Below are 16,644 nucleotides of genomic sequence, written 5' to 3'. Positions count from 1 at the left end.
GCACCCAAAACAAAATCCCAAAAAATCTGTCAAACAACATCTTAATGTGGTTTCCCCCAATAACCCGAAGAAATGGTATCAAGGAATGGTATGAAATATAAACTCAAAAGATCACAGCCATTAGTGTTGTATGCTCAAACGGCGCAATTAGGCGGGCGTTCTGTCTGCTATCTGTGGAGGATGCATTTCACGCTAGAGATTGTTGTGTGGTGCTTTGGGATTCTATATCCTACCCCACACATCAAAAACAATTTCGCATCAGCCCGATTCCCAGAACTCCTGAAAACAGACGTTGACTGTGGATATTGTATCACAGACACAGTCCCTTTGACTGTTCAGAGATGTCACTAAACCCACTCAAAGATGTAAACAACCATGAATGACCATCGCCTAATAAGTGGAGGCGTCGGGATGACTGGGTGTTGAGTGATGTCCTTAGGTTAGTTAGGTTTAAGTACTTCTAAGTTCTAGGGGACTGATGACCATAGATGTTAAGTCCCATAGTGCTCAGAGCCATTTGAACCATTTTAGATGGAGGCGTCCGACAGCCGATGAGTTCCAGTCATTCCTCCAGGAAGGAGGTATACAGCTCGTTTTGTCTGTAGTTGAACCATGCCTAGACGGTCAATAGCAGGGTTCGATCGCCTGTGGAGTGTTACTTTGTACCAGCAAGGGCTCTCAACAAGAGCAGACATCTTGGAGTGAACCAAAGCATGTTGTTCGGACATGGAGGAGATACAGAGAGAGAGATAGGAACTGTCGATGACATGGCTGACTCAGGCCGCCGAAGGTCTGCTACTGCAGTGGATTACCGCTATTTTCGGAATTTGGCTCGGAGGTACCCTGACAGTAGCGCCACCATGTTGAATATGCTATTCGTGCAGCCACAGGAGGTCGCGTTAGGCTGCATGATGGGCGCCTTGACTCCTGATGTCCTTGGCGAGGTCGATCTTTGTAACCACGACGCCATGCAGCGGGTTTCAGACGGGCCCAACAACTAGCTGAATGGACCGCTCTGGACTGGCATCACGTTCTCTTCCCCGATGAGTGTCGTATATGGCTTCAACCAGACAACTGTAAGAGACGCGTTTGGAGGCAACCCCGTCAGAATGAACGCGATAGATACACTGTCCAGCGAGTGCAGCAAGGTGGAGGCTCACTACTGCTTTGGGGTGGTATTATGTGGGGCTGACGTACGCCGCTGGTGGTCCTGGAAGGAGCCGTGATGGCTGCACGATACGTGAACGCCATCCTCCGACCGATAGCACAACCATATCGGCCACATACGGGCGAGGCATCCGTCTTCATGGATGATAATTCGCGCACCCACGCTGCACATCTTGTGAATGAGTTCCTTCAGGATAACGACTTCTCTCCATTGGAGTGGTCGGCATGTTCTTCAGACCTGAACCCTATCGAACATGCCTGGGATGGATTGAAAAGGGCTGTTTATAGACGACATGACCTACTAACTACTCTGAGGGATCTACGCCGAATCTCCGTTGAGGAGTGAAGCAATCTGGACCAACAGTGCCTTGATCTTGTGGATAGTATGCCAAGACGAATACGGGCATGCATCAACGCAAGAGGACGTGCTACTGGGTATTAGTAGTACTGGTGTGTGCAGCAATCTTGAACACCACCTCCTGAAGGTCTCATGCAATATGTGGTTTTAACAAGCAATAAAAAGGTCAGAAATGATGTGTATGTTGATCTATATTCCAATTTTCGGTACACGTTCCGGAACTCTCGGAACTGAGGTGACACAATTTTTTTTTATGTGTGTATATCGTGGGCCCAGTAATGCTTTTTAATGTGAACAAAAACCACAGTGTTTATTCCAACGCAGTGTTGCCCTCTCTTCTGCATCCTCCACACGTTGCGCCGTCGGTTGACTGGATGGACATTACGCATCGTTTGACAAGAGGCCAAACGGCGAGACGCCTGAGCACACTGCACGGCCCCGGGCAGCTGCTGCCCGATCGCTGTGGTCGCTGGCCCACTGGAGGTGTCCAGTCGTGAGTGCTGCTGGGGGAAACGTCTCCACTGTGAAGGGTCAGATTCCAAGTGTGCTCTCTGTGCAGTCCGCTTCTCTATGTTCTCTGGGAAACTTTTTGAGAATGGTACGTATTAACTGACAAAAGCAATCCGAGTCGGCTTTGAAACCGACTGCCATTAACAACGTGTGGCCCTCTTATTGGGTCCCTGTCAGTTAGGATCTTGTTACGATCACTGTCCTTGCACCGCATTGCGTGGCTGCGTGTAATGTACAATTCCACATTGATACCTATGTACAAATGAACCAGCTTCAGACAACGTAAGGACAGAGGCAAGTACAAAAACGATAGGATCTTTTTGCCAATTTATCACGTCCCGACATCGACCTACGGTCTTGTGCTCATTGCATACAAAACGGCCGGCGCTTTCAAATCGATTCGCTGCCTCTACTGAAGTTACGTTTTCCAGAATTTCTCAGGACTCCAGACTGATATTTCCCGAGGTGGTCTTCTCTTCAGAAGATAATTCATGTTATATCTTGCAGCCATGCTGATGGTTCCATAGTATTCACACCATCACCTGCTTTCTTTAGTATTGCATTTATTGCATTATTTCCGATGTCTGAGGATGTTTGACCTGTCTCATTTGTCCTGCTCACCACGTCGAATAATTTGGTCATATCTGGCTCCCACGCGCCTCAATAATTCAGAAGTAATGTAGGTCTACGCTACTTTCATTGTTTCGAGTTTAGGACTTGCACAGATCGGTGAAATTGTTATCCCAGTATAGTATCTCTTATCACATCTCCTCCTACTTCTCCTAGTCTTTCTGTAATGGTGTCCTCAAGATTTTCTTCCCGTTATATTCATTTGCTTATCCGCCATCTGTTTACCAAGCTATGTGTTCAATCCACCTCCATTACAAACTCAGTGCAGTCGTAATTCCACCTTGCACGTACGCGTGTTCTCAGGTACATTTATAAACTTAGGTTTTCGCGGCCATGGTCACATTCAACAACATTTTTGTGGGTTTGCGACCGCATTGTCAATATATGTAAAACTACCGGCGTTTCCTTTCCTGTTGTAAGCCACACCTTCTTCAGGGTATTTTTGTTTACTGCTCAGTCGGAAAACATTGTTTCTTATATACCTGCAGACATGGCTGTTATCTACTTCTGATACGCTCTCCGGTTTCCACGAATCAAAGGAAATAACAAAAACTCCCACAGTGACTTCTAACATCCCTCCCCTCCATCCTCAACAGTCTGAAACTGTGGGAAAAGGAAGTTCTGAAGCATATCGAGATATGTGCTTGAGTGAACAGTGTTCTCGGCAAAGAAAAATGGACTGTACACCTTTTCCTGTGAAACTACACAAAACACATCAAATTTTGGAGAATTCCTGTCATGTTGTACAACTTCATGTGGTTGTTCCGTGCCCCACATTCAGACGACTTCATTTACCAACAGGATGGGCACTGCCACGCTGGCGTCTTGAAGTGCGGGGATTTTTAAATCAAAGAATCGCCGAACTATGGATTGGTCGCGATGGACCGTATGATTCAGCCCTACATTACGGCCCTACATGGTCACCGAACTTGATTGTATGTGATATTTCTTGTGGGGGTTTATAAAAGATTCTATGTGCCTCGGTTATCGACATCAGTGAATGAGCTGAGACATCGCATAACACCAGCTGTGGAAGCTGAAACTCACGACTTGCTCGCTGTAGTGCGGAACAATTTGACTACCAGACTGACATATGCCATTCACATAAAGGGTGTGAAATGAACACCTATGAAGAGGTATGAAAAAAAGACTTTCTGAGTTTCCCGTTAATTAAAACAGAATATTCATTGTAACAGTGTTGTTCAGTAAGTGATGCCGCACATTTTTTTTAAAAAGCCATTCAAGTACATAAACAAACGTCCTTGTTGCTGCACGACATTTTGCTTTTGTTCTGTGTGCCAATGAAGTTGAGAAGATGTCACAGCCTTAGTACAGCGTCTAAATGGCGTCTACATACGATTCACGTTACAAGGGGCATGCTTTTATTGAATTATTGTGTGCAGAAAAAGAAACATTTGTGAACATCCATAAACGCTTGTGTGCAGTGTATGGCGATGCTGCAGTTGATAGGAGCACAGCTGGGCGATGGGTAAAGAAAGTCGCAGCCTCAGGAAGTGCAGAAACAGAGCTCCACGGTCAGCCACGCTCGGGACGTCCTGCCACAGCCACTGCTCCAGACACGCTGAATCGTGCGGATGCCATTATTCGTGCCGACCGGCGCATCACAACTCGACAATTGGCTCTACAGTTGTCGGTCAGCACTGGAAGTGCGTCTGCAGTGATCGAGACTCTGGGATATTGAGAGAGGCGCTCACGATGGGTTCCACGAGTGCTCACAGCGGACCACAAGATTCAAAGACAGGCCATTTCATCTGAACTGTTGGAGCGTTCTGAGACCGACGGAGAGGCCTTTCTGTCACGGATCGTTACTGCGGACGAAGGCTGGGTGCGCCACTTTGCGCCAGATACGAGAAGGCAGTCCATGGAGTGGCATCATCCTCGCTCACCACAAAAGAAGAAATTGAGGGCAATGCCCTCTGCCAGAAAAGTCACGGTGACAGTCTTCTGGGATTGTAATGGCGTCATTCTCAGGAATGTGATGCTTAGAGGGTCAACCGTGAACTCAGAGGCATACGGAAAGACTCTGGATAAACTCGAGAACCGTTCCAGACGTGTTCGATCGGACAAGGATCCAGGAGAAACCTTGCACCAACGCAACAATGCACACCAGCACAACAGGCAGAGAGCCCGGGAACACGTGGCCGAATTAGGTTGGACATCCGATCTTAAGTTTTCCCGGCGTATTTCCAGTTTGAACAGTTCTCAGGTGTACGACCGGGTGGCGTCGTAATTTCTCCTCAATATTTCGGCAGACGTACACGCTGCCATCTTCAGGTGGTTCCTGATGAATGCTGTGCTCTTCCTCTCGGCGCCGAGACAGATGGCAGCGTGTACGTCTGCCGAAATACTGTGGAGAAATTACGACGCCACCCGGTCGTACACCTGAGAACTGTTCAAATAGGTTGGACACCATTGCATCATCCATACTACACTCTAGGCGTGGTACCCTCTTTTTTCCATCTCTTTGGGCCACTTGAAGATTCCCTATGGGGAACACACTTTGAAGATGACGAGAATGTCAATGGTGCAGTGAAAAGATGGCTACGCTGTTCCACAACATTGCCGCATGGCCATTGGTCGTGATGCAGTCTATGTAGAAACATAGGACATGAGCAAGACATGTTGATGTATATTGTTACCAAACTGACTCTAAACAATAAATATGTTCTGAGACAAATAACGTGGGGCATTACTTATTGAACGACCCTCGTATATGTAAAAAATGTTGTTCTTGTTGTGGTCTTCAGAGACTGGTTGGATGCAGCCCTCCATTCTGCTCTATACTGCACAAGCTTCTTCAAGTAACAACTGCAAAATACATCCTTATGAATCTGTTTAGTGTATTCATGTCTTGGTTGTCCTCTATGGTTTTCGGCCTCCACGCTGCCATCCAACACTAAACTGGTGATCCCTTGATGCCTCAGAACACGTCCTACCGACCGATCTCTTCTTCTAGTCAAGTTGTGCCACAAATTCCCAATTGTCTTCAGTACCTCCTCATTAGTTTAATTGATCTACCCATCTAATCTTCAGCATTCTTCTGTAGCACGACATTTCCAAAGCTTCTATTCTCTCCTTCTCTAAACTAATTATCGCCCATGTTTCACTACCATATATGGCTACACTCCACACAAACACTTTCATAAAAGAGTTCCTGACGCTTAAATCTATACTCGATGTTAACAAATTTCTGTTCTTCAGAAACGCTTTCCTTGCCACAGGCAGTCTACATTGTACATACTCTCGACTTGTACCATCACGAGTTATTTTACTTCCCAAATAGCAATACACATCTAGTACTTTGTGTCTCATTCCTGGTCTAATTCCCTCAACATCACCTGATTCAATTCGACAACATTCAGTTATCCTCGTTTTGCTTTTCCTCCTTTCAAGACACTGTCCATTCCGTTAAACTACTCTTCCATGTCCTTTACTGTCTCTGACAGAATTGCAATGTAATTGGCAAACCGCAAAGTTTTTATCTCTGCTCCACGAATTTTAATTCCAACTCCAAATTTTTCTTTTCTCTCCTTTACTACTTGCTCAATATACAGATTGAATAACATCAGGGACAGGCTACAACCCTGTCTCACTCCCTTCCCAAACTATTGCTTTCCTTTTATGCCCCTTGACTCTTATAACTGCCATCTGCTTTCTGTAAAAATTGAAAATAGCCTTTCGCTCCCTGTATTTGGCCTCTGTCACCTTCGAAATTTGAAGGAGAGAATTCCAGCAACACTGTCTAAAGCTTTCTCTAAGTCTACAAATGTTACAAACGTAGATTTATCTGTCCTTGACCTGCCTCCTAAGGTAAGTCATAGAGTCAGTATTCAAAAATGTAGACTTGCCAAATCGGATTATTCTTTCAGATAAAGCATGTATAAGTAAAACGGTGAAATTATTTTACGTGAACCTGTGCATCGAACATTCCATAAATTATGCAAACTGAAGGCCTCTGTACATCCTTTTCCTCCTCTGCAGACCCGTTCTTGGAAGAACAGTCAACAAATCATTGGGCCACAGTTACGCTGTTTGTTTGTTGCTCAAGTGCACTGGTGGGTGATTACTTCTCACGAAAAAATAAATAAATAAACGTTGATAGCGACTGTTAGCGGTCTGGGGCAGTGGTTCGCTGGCGACATGGGGCGCCTCGCCTTCCTTAAGTCGACTTCCTCCTGCGTCACACTGACAGGGCGGGCGCGTGCGCAGCGCGCCGCGGAGGCAGTCCCAGTTCGCAGCCTGGCAGCGTGACGAGGGCTGCCAGGACGTGGCGGCTCATCCGTCTCGTACTGCACTCGTTTCTTCCTTTTGTTTGCCAGACCCAGGTCGACGATACTTCCCAACTGGAGCAAAAACTTGATAGTGGCATCTACCCTCCCCCAAATTCGTCGTCTGTTTGCGATAGGACGCTAAAAATTAAAAAGAAATCGATTTTTGAAACATTGTAAGACGTGTATATTTCTATTGTCTATTGTCAAATCACAGTTTATGAAATATGTTTATATTTTATTAATAGGATTGAGTAGGAATAATTAATATTTGTCATGTTGGAAATAATTGTGGTAGCAGGGAATATCTGCACCAAAGTATTGTTGATATAACTTTAAAAAGGGCGGGAGAAACCGCTTATGGATACATTTTAAGAAAAGAGCTGGAAAGACCGCGCATTGATACATTTTTCAGCGGTAGCAGGGATGGTCTGCACCAGAAAGCATTGTTGGCGGGAGAGACCGCACTTTAGCTTGCGTAGGAAGTCAGTAGTGAGCGGGATGCGAAGCGAGTCGGTAGCGGGTCTGAAGCGAGAGGTTGAGAGGAGCGGTGTGCCTGCCAGCCACTAGCAGTGACTTACAAGAGGTTATAAGCAGATGTACAGAGACATCAGCTAACTATTATAATAATATTATTGAATTAATTCTTTGCGAAACTCAAGACTACTGAAGGTATGATTGCGCAATGCTAGTTGTAAGATTATTGTAAAAAGTAAGTCCCATTTGAACGTTTGTAAAATCATTTCATTACCAACAGTAAATACTTGAAGCGTTTTCAGAATATAATTAATTTTTGCCAGAAATGTTGCATTACTGATTACAATTCATCCCAAAAACTATCAACATAAAACTTTGCGAAAATTTTATTGTTGTCAATAAAAAGTGTAACTATGAATTACGTAACTTCAGTCAAATTAATTATAGAATAACGTCAGCTTTGCTATTAAAGAATAACGTCAGCTTTGGTAATAAATACAGCCACTTATTATGACAGCCCACCAACAGCTAATACAGTATAGTAAAACGGAGTAAGTATATTCATGTCGCAGTTCGATGTAGAAATCAGATGGCGATCCAGTAACAGTAAAAAAGGTAAGGAACAGTTTAGCGTTATTGCAGGTAATGACTGAGGGCCACGACGACGACACATTGTATGTTTCGTCGAAATAATCAGAAAATCACTTTTAATAAGCAGCAATTAAATTTGTATGCGAAGATTGAGAAAGAGAATAAATTTCAATGGGAATTTTAGATTTGCTATTATTAAGCAAGAGGTAGAAATCCTAAGGGAAGGTTACATAGGTTATCGTAAAAGGGAAGGTTATCATTAACAAAAGAGGCATAGAGGAGACGGGAAGGTTTCAGCATGTGTTCATTTTTCAGCGCGCATCTTTCTGATGAGTTCGAAATATGAAACGTATACGTTCGAGGATGTGTGAGGCTTGTTATTCGGTCTTAAGTCTGCCAAAGTGCAGCGCCACGCCTCTTCATACAGCAGTCTTCTCTCGCACGACGCTGTCTTTCGCTCTATGCAAATGATGTGTACATTTTGTATTGGAACCCATCAACAGTATATTCAGGACAGTGGAAGTTGAAAAGTCCTGTGGTGCCTCTCCTGCTCACAGTCGACGGATTTGACATCCTAACCCTCTTAAAAAAAAGATCTCCCAATTAATACTTGGTTGCGTTATTTGTGACATGGAGAGTAAGAACTCTTCAGAAAATTTGCACTCTTTATTGCCTACATCTACATCTTCGAGGCTACTCTGCTAATCGCACTACATTGCCTGGCAGAGGGTGCCACCTTCAAGCTGTCTCTCTACCGTTCCACTCTCAAATGGCGCGCGGGGAAAACGAGAACTTAAAGTTTTCTGTGCGAGTCCTGATTTATCTTATTTTATCGCGATGATCAGTTCTACGTATGTAGGTGGGTGCCAAAAGAATGCTTTCGCAATCGGAGGAGAAAACTGGTGATAGAAATTTCATGAGAAGATCTTTGTTTTAATGTTTAATACTGCAATTCACGTATCATGTCTATGGCACTATCTCCCCTAATCCACGGTAATACAAAACGAGCTGCCCTTCTTTGTACTTTTTCGATGTCATCTGTCAGTCCCACCTGATGCGGATCCCACACCGCACAACAATACTCCAGAATAGGGCGGACAAGCGTGGTGTAAGCAGTCTCCAGTCTCTTTAGTAGACCTGTTGCACCTTCTAAGTGTTCTGCCGATGAATCGCAGTCTTTGGTTTGCTCTACCGACAATATTATCTACGTCATCGTTCCAATTTACCTTATTTGTTATTGTAATCCCTCGGTATTTAGTTGAATTTACAGCCTTCAGATTTGAGTGATTTATGACCCACTAAATTTAACTGATTTCTCTTAGTACTCATGTGAGTTACTTCACACTTTTCTTTACTCAGGGTCGACTGCCACTTTTCGCATCATACAGATATCTTATCTGAATCGTTTTACAATTCGTTTTGGTCCTCTGATGACTTTTCAAGACGGAAAATGAGAGCATTCATCTGCAGACAATCTACTTGTTAATAACTTTCTCATTAATGTGACACAAAAGTTAAATATAGGAAACATAAAACCAGTAAAAACAAGAGACAATCAAGACAGTACACATTACTTCAATCCGAATGTCCCGGCACTTTTTTTGTCACTAATCTCGCTACAGTTTTACACTCCGTGATTGCATATTTGTGAAACAATCCATTACCACATCAAGGTCCGTCAAATGTTTTGCTACATGAAAAATGAAAGTATTGCTGCCTGATACTGAAAAAGCTGTGTTAACACAAATATTACCCAAGACCGGTGTGGTTTCTCGATTTGATTACATCTATTTCCCCACTGTCTGCTAAATAAAAGGAAATGGGCCTTTCTTATATTGCAGCATTTGTAACACACCTGATAAGTGACACTGTTTTTGCATACATGGTCATTTCTGTGTACTTCATTTAAATAAATAACACAGCAGAAGATAACTCATGAAGTACTAATATAAAGCGCCTATTATGGCCTACTACAAGCAAAAAGTCTTATATTAAGAAATAGTTTCACATTTCGTTCATACGCTCCACTTCCTCAAGCATGAGGTCGACAAGTCGTAGTACCGAATTTTTCATACAGTTTTGGAATCGTCAAATTCTTCCTTATAATTTGTGTGGTGTCCCCGTTTCTTCTCCTTCCTCGTTCTAACACATAATCTGTTCATCACAACTGTTGCTTCCATTGTCTAAACTTATTCTCCGGTTAATTTCAGTAACCCTGCCAGCAGCACAGGTTCATTTATCCCGCTTTTATTCGCCGGTTAGGTGTCATTGCGTGTTCGTACGAGGCGTTTCCCGCCCGCACTTCACCGAGAACAGAACTCAATGCGGCTTCCAACCGGGCAGTAACAACTGCTAATGTAGCGATTTGGCAAACACTTTCTGTCAAAATTTCTCTTTCTTGGATACACCCAGAACATAATATGTGATCTTTCCAACCTGGTAATCTGACTTTATGAATTTCGCTGGTAATAATAACAACGCTGATCATTCGCACACCCAATCAACCACATAAACAAACAGGGATCGGCATTCATCCGTTCGGGTTTATTCGGCTCATCTCGTATAGCACCATCCTCTTTTTTCATTTCTACACGCGAAGGGATGTCCCTGACAGACACATCACGTAAACTAGGCATGCATTAGAAAAAACTTATTATTCGTTCAGAAATCAACTCACAATTTGTTCAAAAATGTTGAAGAAACAACTCGTATGCGTTTCAAAATCATATGAATGATCGATAAACAACATGCGGTGGATGATTTTTATCTTCAAGAATATGGCTGGGCGCCCAGTGAAATTGCGGTCTCCCCTAGATCCAGGCCTGAAACTTTCTCGTCCAGCCGTTTTAAACTGCGTGCAACATTATGTTGATAATTTTCACGTTAGGTCGATCATAGTCAAGTGAATAAACGAGTTTTACCACGTCATACGCCATTATCCTGTTTTAAACGGCGTTGTCGTTGGTAGGGTTTGGGGAAGATGTTCCAAATGTTTTCATGTTCTGGATTTAGATATGTTCTTCTCCTTCCTTACATTCGAATTTTTTCGTTAGATCAGAACTGACTATCTGGAGGTTCCCTTGCCTCATGTTATCTTTTGAAGATAACACGGAGCAAACGAGTGTTCATACTGTCAGTGGCGTGCTGTTGAAAGTTCCAATGGCAGGAAGATAAAGAACAGCGCTGAAACCTGAACAAGGACGAGCTGTTTATCGTAGGCCGCATGGAGCTACCGAGAGTAGCTAGCGACTGAAAAGAAGCGCAGGGCATATTCATTTCGAAGAAGGATCATAAGACCGAGGTAAATATACACTCCTGGAAATTGAAATAAGAACACCGTGAATTCATCGTCCCAGGAAGGGGAAACTTTATTGACGCATTCCTGGGGTCAGATACATCACAAGATCACACTGACAGAACCACAGGCACATAGACACAGGCAACAGAGCATGCACAATGTCGGCACTAGTACAGTGTATATCCACCTTTCGCAGCAATGCAGGCTGCTATTCTCCCATGGAGACGATCGTAGAGATGCTGGATGTAGTCCTGTGGAACGGCTTGCCATGCCATTTCCACCTGGCGCCTCAGTTGGACCAGCGTTCGTGCTGGACGTGCAGACCGCGTGAGACGACGCTTCATCCAGTCCCAAACATGCTCAATGGGGGACAGATCCGGAGATCTTGTTGGCCAGGGTAGTTGACTTACACCTTCTAGAGCACGTTGGGTGGCACGGGATACATGCGGACGTGCATTGTCCTCTTGGAACAGCAAGTTCCCTTGCCGGTCTAGGAATGGTAGAACGATGGGTTCGATGACGGTTTGGATGTACCGTGCACTATTCAGTGTCCCCTCGACGATCACCAGTGGTGTACGGCCAGTGTAGGAGATCGCTCCCCACACCATGATGCCGGGTGTTGGCCCTGTGTGCCTCGGTCGTATGCAGTCCTGATTGTGGCGCTCACCTGCACGGCGCCAAACACGCATACGACCATCATTGGCACCGAGGCAGAAGCGACTCTCATCGCTGAAGACGACACGTCTCCATTCGTCCCTCCATTCACGCCTGTCGCGACACCACTGGAGGCGGGCTGCGCGATGTTGGGGCGTGAGCGGACGACGGCCTAACGGTGTGCGGGACCGTAGCCCAGCTTCTTGGAGACGGTTGCGAATGGTCCTCGCCGATATCCCAGGAGCAACAGTGTCCCTAATTTGCTGGGAAGTGGCGGTGCGGTCCCCTACGGCACTGCGTAGGATCCTACGGTCTTGGCGTGCATCCGTGCGTCGCTGCGGTCCGGTCCCAGGTCGACGGGCACGTGCACCTTCCGCCGACCACTGGCGACAACATCGATGTACTGTGGAGACCTCACGCCCCACGTGTTGAGCAATTCGGCGGTACGTCCACCCGGCCTCCCGCATGCCCACTATACGCCCTCGCTCAAAGTCCGTCAACTGCACACACGGTTCACGTCCACGCTGTCGCGGCATGCTACCAGTGTTAAAGACTGCGATGGAGCTCCGTATACCACGGAAAACTGGCTGACACTGACGGCGGCGGTGCACAAATGCTGCGCAGCTAGCGCCATTCGACGGCCAACACCGCGGTTCCTGGTGTGTCCGCTGTGCCGTGCGTGTGATCATTGCTTGTACAGCCCTCTCGCAGTGTCCGGAGCAAGTATGGTGGGTCTGACACACCGGTGTCAATGTGTTCTTTTTTCCATTTCCAGGAGTGTAATACGCCTGTATCGTAGACATCAACCAAGAATTATGGAATATGTATTACGCTCACAGAAACCTGCTATATAAAAGTCAACATGGGATCGATATATAGAGATCCTGCAATACTCAGCTCGCTGTGTTCTTCCGTGAGGCCCAGGACGGTGTATACACCGGTGTCCAGGTTGGTGACGTTTTCCTTGACTTCAGGGAGGCATCCGACACAGCCCCACACTGCCGTCAGTGGAAAAGCAAAATCGGGGCTGTTACGGTGGGAGACCAAAGACTTCCTATTTCAAACTCTGCACGAGCGTCTTCATAGCAGCTGCAGTGTGCTGATGAGCATTCTCATGAAAAGGAACATTGCCTAAAGACAGCGTTCCTCTTCGCTTGTTCTGAACTGTCCCTTACGGTCAATTTTCTCGAATCGCCTTATCCAGCCAGTGAACAAGAACATCAGCTGACACTCGCTTCTTTCCCTGACTATCTGCATCATGAACATCCTGCTCCAAATATCTCGCATGACTGCCACTCCTTGATATCACATGTCACGGCTGTTTCTCATGGGCCGCATGAAATCAGGCTGAATCCCTCAGCATAATTAAATCAAATCACAGCACACACTTCTCACTTGGAGCGTGTGTCTGTTGCTTTAGCCATCAGTACGTGTTCGTTTTGTGCTCAGAACTGGAAAGAGCGACGAGGGATACGAGAGACATTGCAGAACACGTCTGAGCAAAGTTGTCTGAAGTCAATTTGACGATAAAATCCAACAAATCACCACCATTTCTCCGAAAATATCCGCAACCACCGGCTGTGCAGCGAACGATAAAAAGGGTAAAAAGAAGCAAGTGCAGAAAAATCGTCCAAATCAACCTTAAAGTGATTGTGTCCAAGCTTCAGTTAAATACTGTTTACATTGATCAAAATTATGTGCATTTAAAAGTTGCATAAGTAACAGAACGCAAGTACAGAATCTGATATCTGTCTCATCACTATGTCCAGATATTACCAATAGATTCTTACAACCTTTGCTTCTAGATTTACGGTAGCATAAGGCCTAGAATGTCTGGTTGCTGTTTCGTCCGCACATTGGCCGTGAAACACGCTCTCCCACATTCGTTCACACTTGTCACATTTCTTTTCAATACATCTTGGAACGCTCAAATTGTTATTATACTTTTGCCAGTGTGATCAAATCTGCCTCAGTTGCGCTTTCAGTGTGGGAGAAAATATCTGCGAAAGTACACGGAACGAGGCAAACTGGTATCTCGAATCCTGTTTTCAAATCCATGAGCAGAAGTACAGGGCTGTTCGTCCCACGCATCTGCTGCTATTCTGTCCTTGAAAACTGAAACCAACTGACTGCCATATGAGGATTCCACCAAAGGATATGCCGACAGTACGACGTGGCTGATGCTCGAGGTTGTCGTTTGTTTGCTTTCTCCTGTAGAGTGCATGTGATTTTGGTTCAGGTGGAATCTACATCTACATCTACATCTACGTCCATACTCCGCAAGCCACCTGACGGTGTGTGGCGGAGGGTACCTTCAGTACCTCTATCGGTTCTCCCTTCTATTCCAGTCTCGTATTGTTCGTGGAAAGAAGGATTGTCGGTATGCCTCTGTGTGGGCTCTAATCTCTCTGATTTTATCCTCATGGTCTCTTCGCGAGATATACGTAGGAGGGAGCAATATACTGCTTGACTCTTCGGTGAAGGTATGTTCTCGAAACTTCAATAAAAGCCCGTACCGAGCTACTGAGCGTCTCTCCTGCATAGTCTTCCACTGGAGTTTATCTATCTTCTCCGTAACGCTTTCGCGATTACTAAATGATCCTGTAACGAAGCGCGCTGCTCTCCGTTGGATCTTCTCTATCTCTTCTATCAACCCTATTTGGTACGGATCCCACACTGCTGAGCAGTATTCAAGCAGTGGGCGAACAAGCGTACTGTAACCTACTTCCTTTGTTTTCGGATTGCATTTCCTTAGGATTCTTCCAATGAATCTCAGTCTGGCATCTGCTTTACCGACGATCAACATTATATGATCATTCCATTTTAAATCACTCCTAATGCGTACTCCCAGATAATTTATGGTATTAACTGCTTCCAGTTGCTGACCTGCTATTTTGTAGCTAAATGATAAAGGATCTATCTTTCTGTATATTCGCAGCACATTACACTTGTCTACATTGAGATTCAATTGCCATTCCCTGCACCATGCGTCAATTCGCTGCAGATCCTCCTGCATTTCAGTACAATTTTCCATTGTTACAACCTCTCGGTACACCACAGCATCATCTGCAAAAAGCCTCAGTGAACTTCCGATGTCATCCACCAGGTCATTTATGTATATTGTGAATAGCAACGGTCCTATGACACTCCCCTGCGGCACACCTGAAATCACTCTTACTTCGGAAGACTTCTCTCCATTGAGAATAACATGCTGCGTCCTGTTATCTAGGAACTCCTCAATCCAATCACACAATTGGTCTGATAGTCCATATGGAAGTAACAAGATGATTTAGTGTAATGATTATTTAAAAAATTTATCCTGTTGTCACTTATATTGGTGTAATGAGCTGTTTTCAATCACGCTAAACTTGTAGCTTATAATTTGTTTGTATGAAATTATATTTGTAGAAATTAAGCTCATCATAAGTCTGCAGGACAAAAGTGTGTATTTTGTAACATGGAGACAATTCTAGGGAAACTATTCGAAATCGCTATAAAATACCAGATTTGTGTAATATAAATTTAAGTAGTACAAAATGAATGTACTTAATAAAATGAAAGCGGCGAGAATTGCTAGCCTCGTAATACAGATGCTGGAGAAGTGATTTTTTTTAAAGATTTTCTCCCTGTTGAGGGATTCTTTGCTTTTCGTAGAAGAAGGAAAATCGTTCACCCGCAGATGCAGAGTCTGAGTCAAAGCAATTCGCGAACTTCATTGGTGAGTGACTTCCTCTGAGGAAAAGATAAAGACGCTGATTTTCCGGGTCACGGATCGGGGACGCTGGCTCGCCAGTGATAGGACGGGCTTCGCCTGCAGGAAGCGGCGTGTTTTGAAATACAGCGACGCGTGAAGCAAGCGGTGGAACTGGGAGGCAGCGTCGGCCCGCGAGCACGGCTGGGGTGTCCGGCGGCAGGTGGCTGCCCCGCACGAGGCGGCCCTCTGCGTCCTGCACTCGTCTCCTTCCCTCTTCAATTTCAGATGGCCTGTTTCCCTCACTGGCGTGTGATATTATGTTGGCAATTTTCACATTACGGAACCGAATGAAACTAATTTTACCAAGACATTCTCATTTCGCCATTAGAGGTTGTTTCAAAAAGAATATGTTTACTTCGACTGCATATATTTATTAAACCTTACGAAATACACTCCTGGAAATTGAAATAAGAACACCGTGAATTCATTGTCCCAGGAAGGGGAAACTTTATTGACACATTCCTGGGGTCAGATACATCACATGATCACACTGACAGAACCACAGGCACATAGACACAGGCAACAGAGCATGCACAATGTCGGCACTAGTACAGTGTACATCCACCTTTCGCAGCAATGCAGGCTGCTATTCTCCCATGGAGACGATCGTAGAGATGCTGGATGTAGTCCTGTGGAACGGCTTGCCATGCCATTTCCACCTGGCGCCTCAGTTGGACCAGCGTTCGTGCTGGACGTGCAGACCGCGTGAGACGACGCTTCATCCAGTCCCAAACATGCTCAATGGGGGACAGATCCGGAGATCTTGCTGGCCAGGGTAGTTGACTTACACCTTCTAGAGCACGTTGGGTGGCACGGGATACATGCGGACGTGCATTGTCCTGTTGGAACAGCAAGTTCCCTTGCCGGTCTAGGAATGGTAGAACGATGGGTTCGATGACGGTTTGGATGTACCGTG

The sequence above is a fragment of the Schistocerca cancellata genome, chromosome 11, assembly GCF_023864275.1.
Source record: "Schistocerca cancellata isolate TAMUIC-IGC-003103 chromosome 11, iqSchCanc2.1, whole genome shotgun sequence".
In the NCBI taxonomy this organism is placed as follows: domain Eukaryota; kingdom Metazoa; phylum Arthropoda; class Insecta; order Orthoptera; family Acrididae; genus Schistocerca; species Schistocerca cancellata.
The sequence above is the reverse complement of the archived record's forward strand: the minus strand, read 5'-3'. Positions refer to the sequence as shown.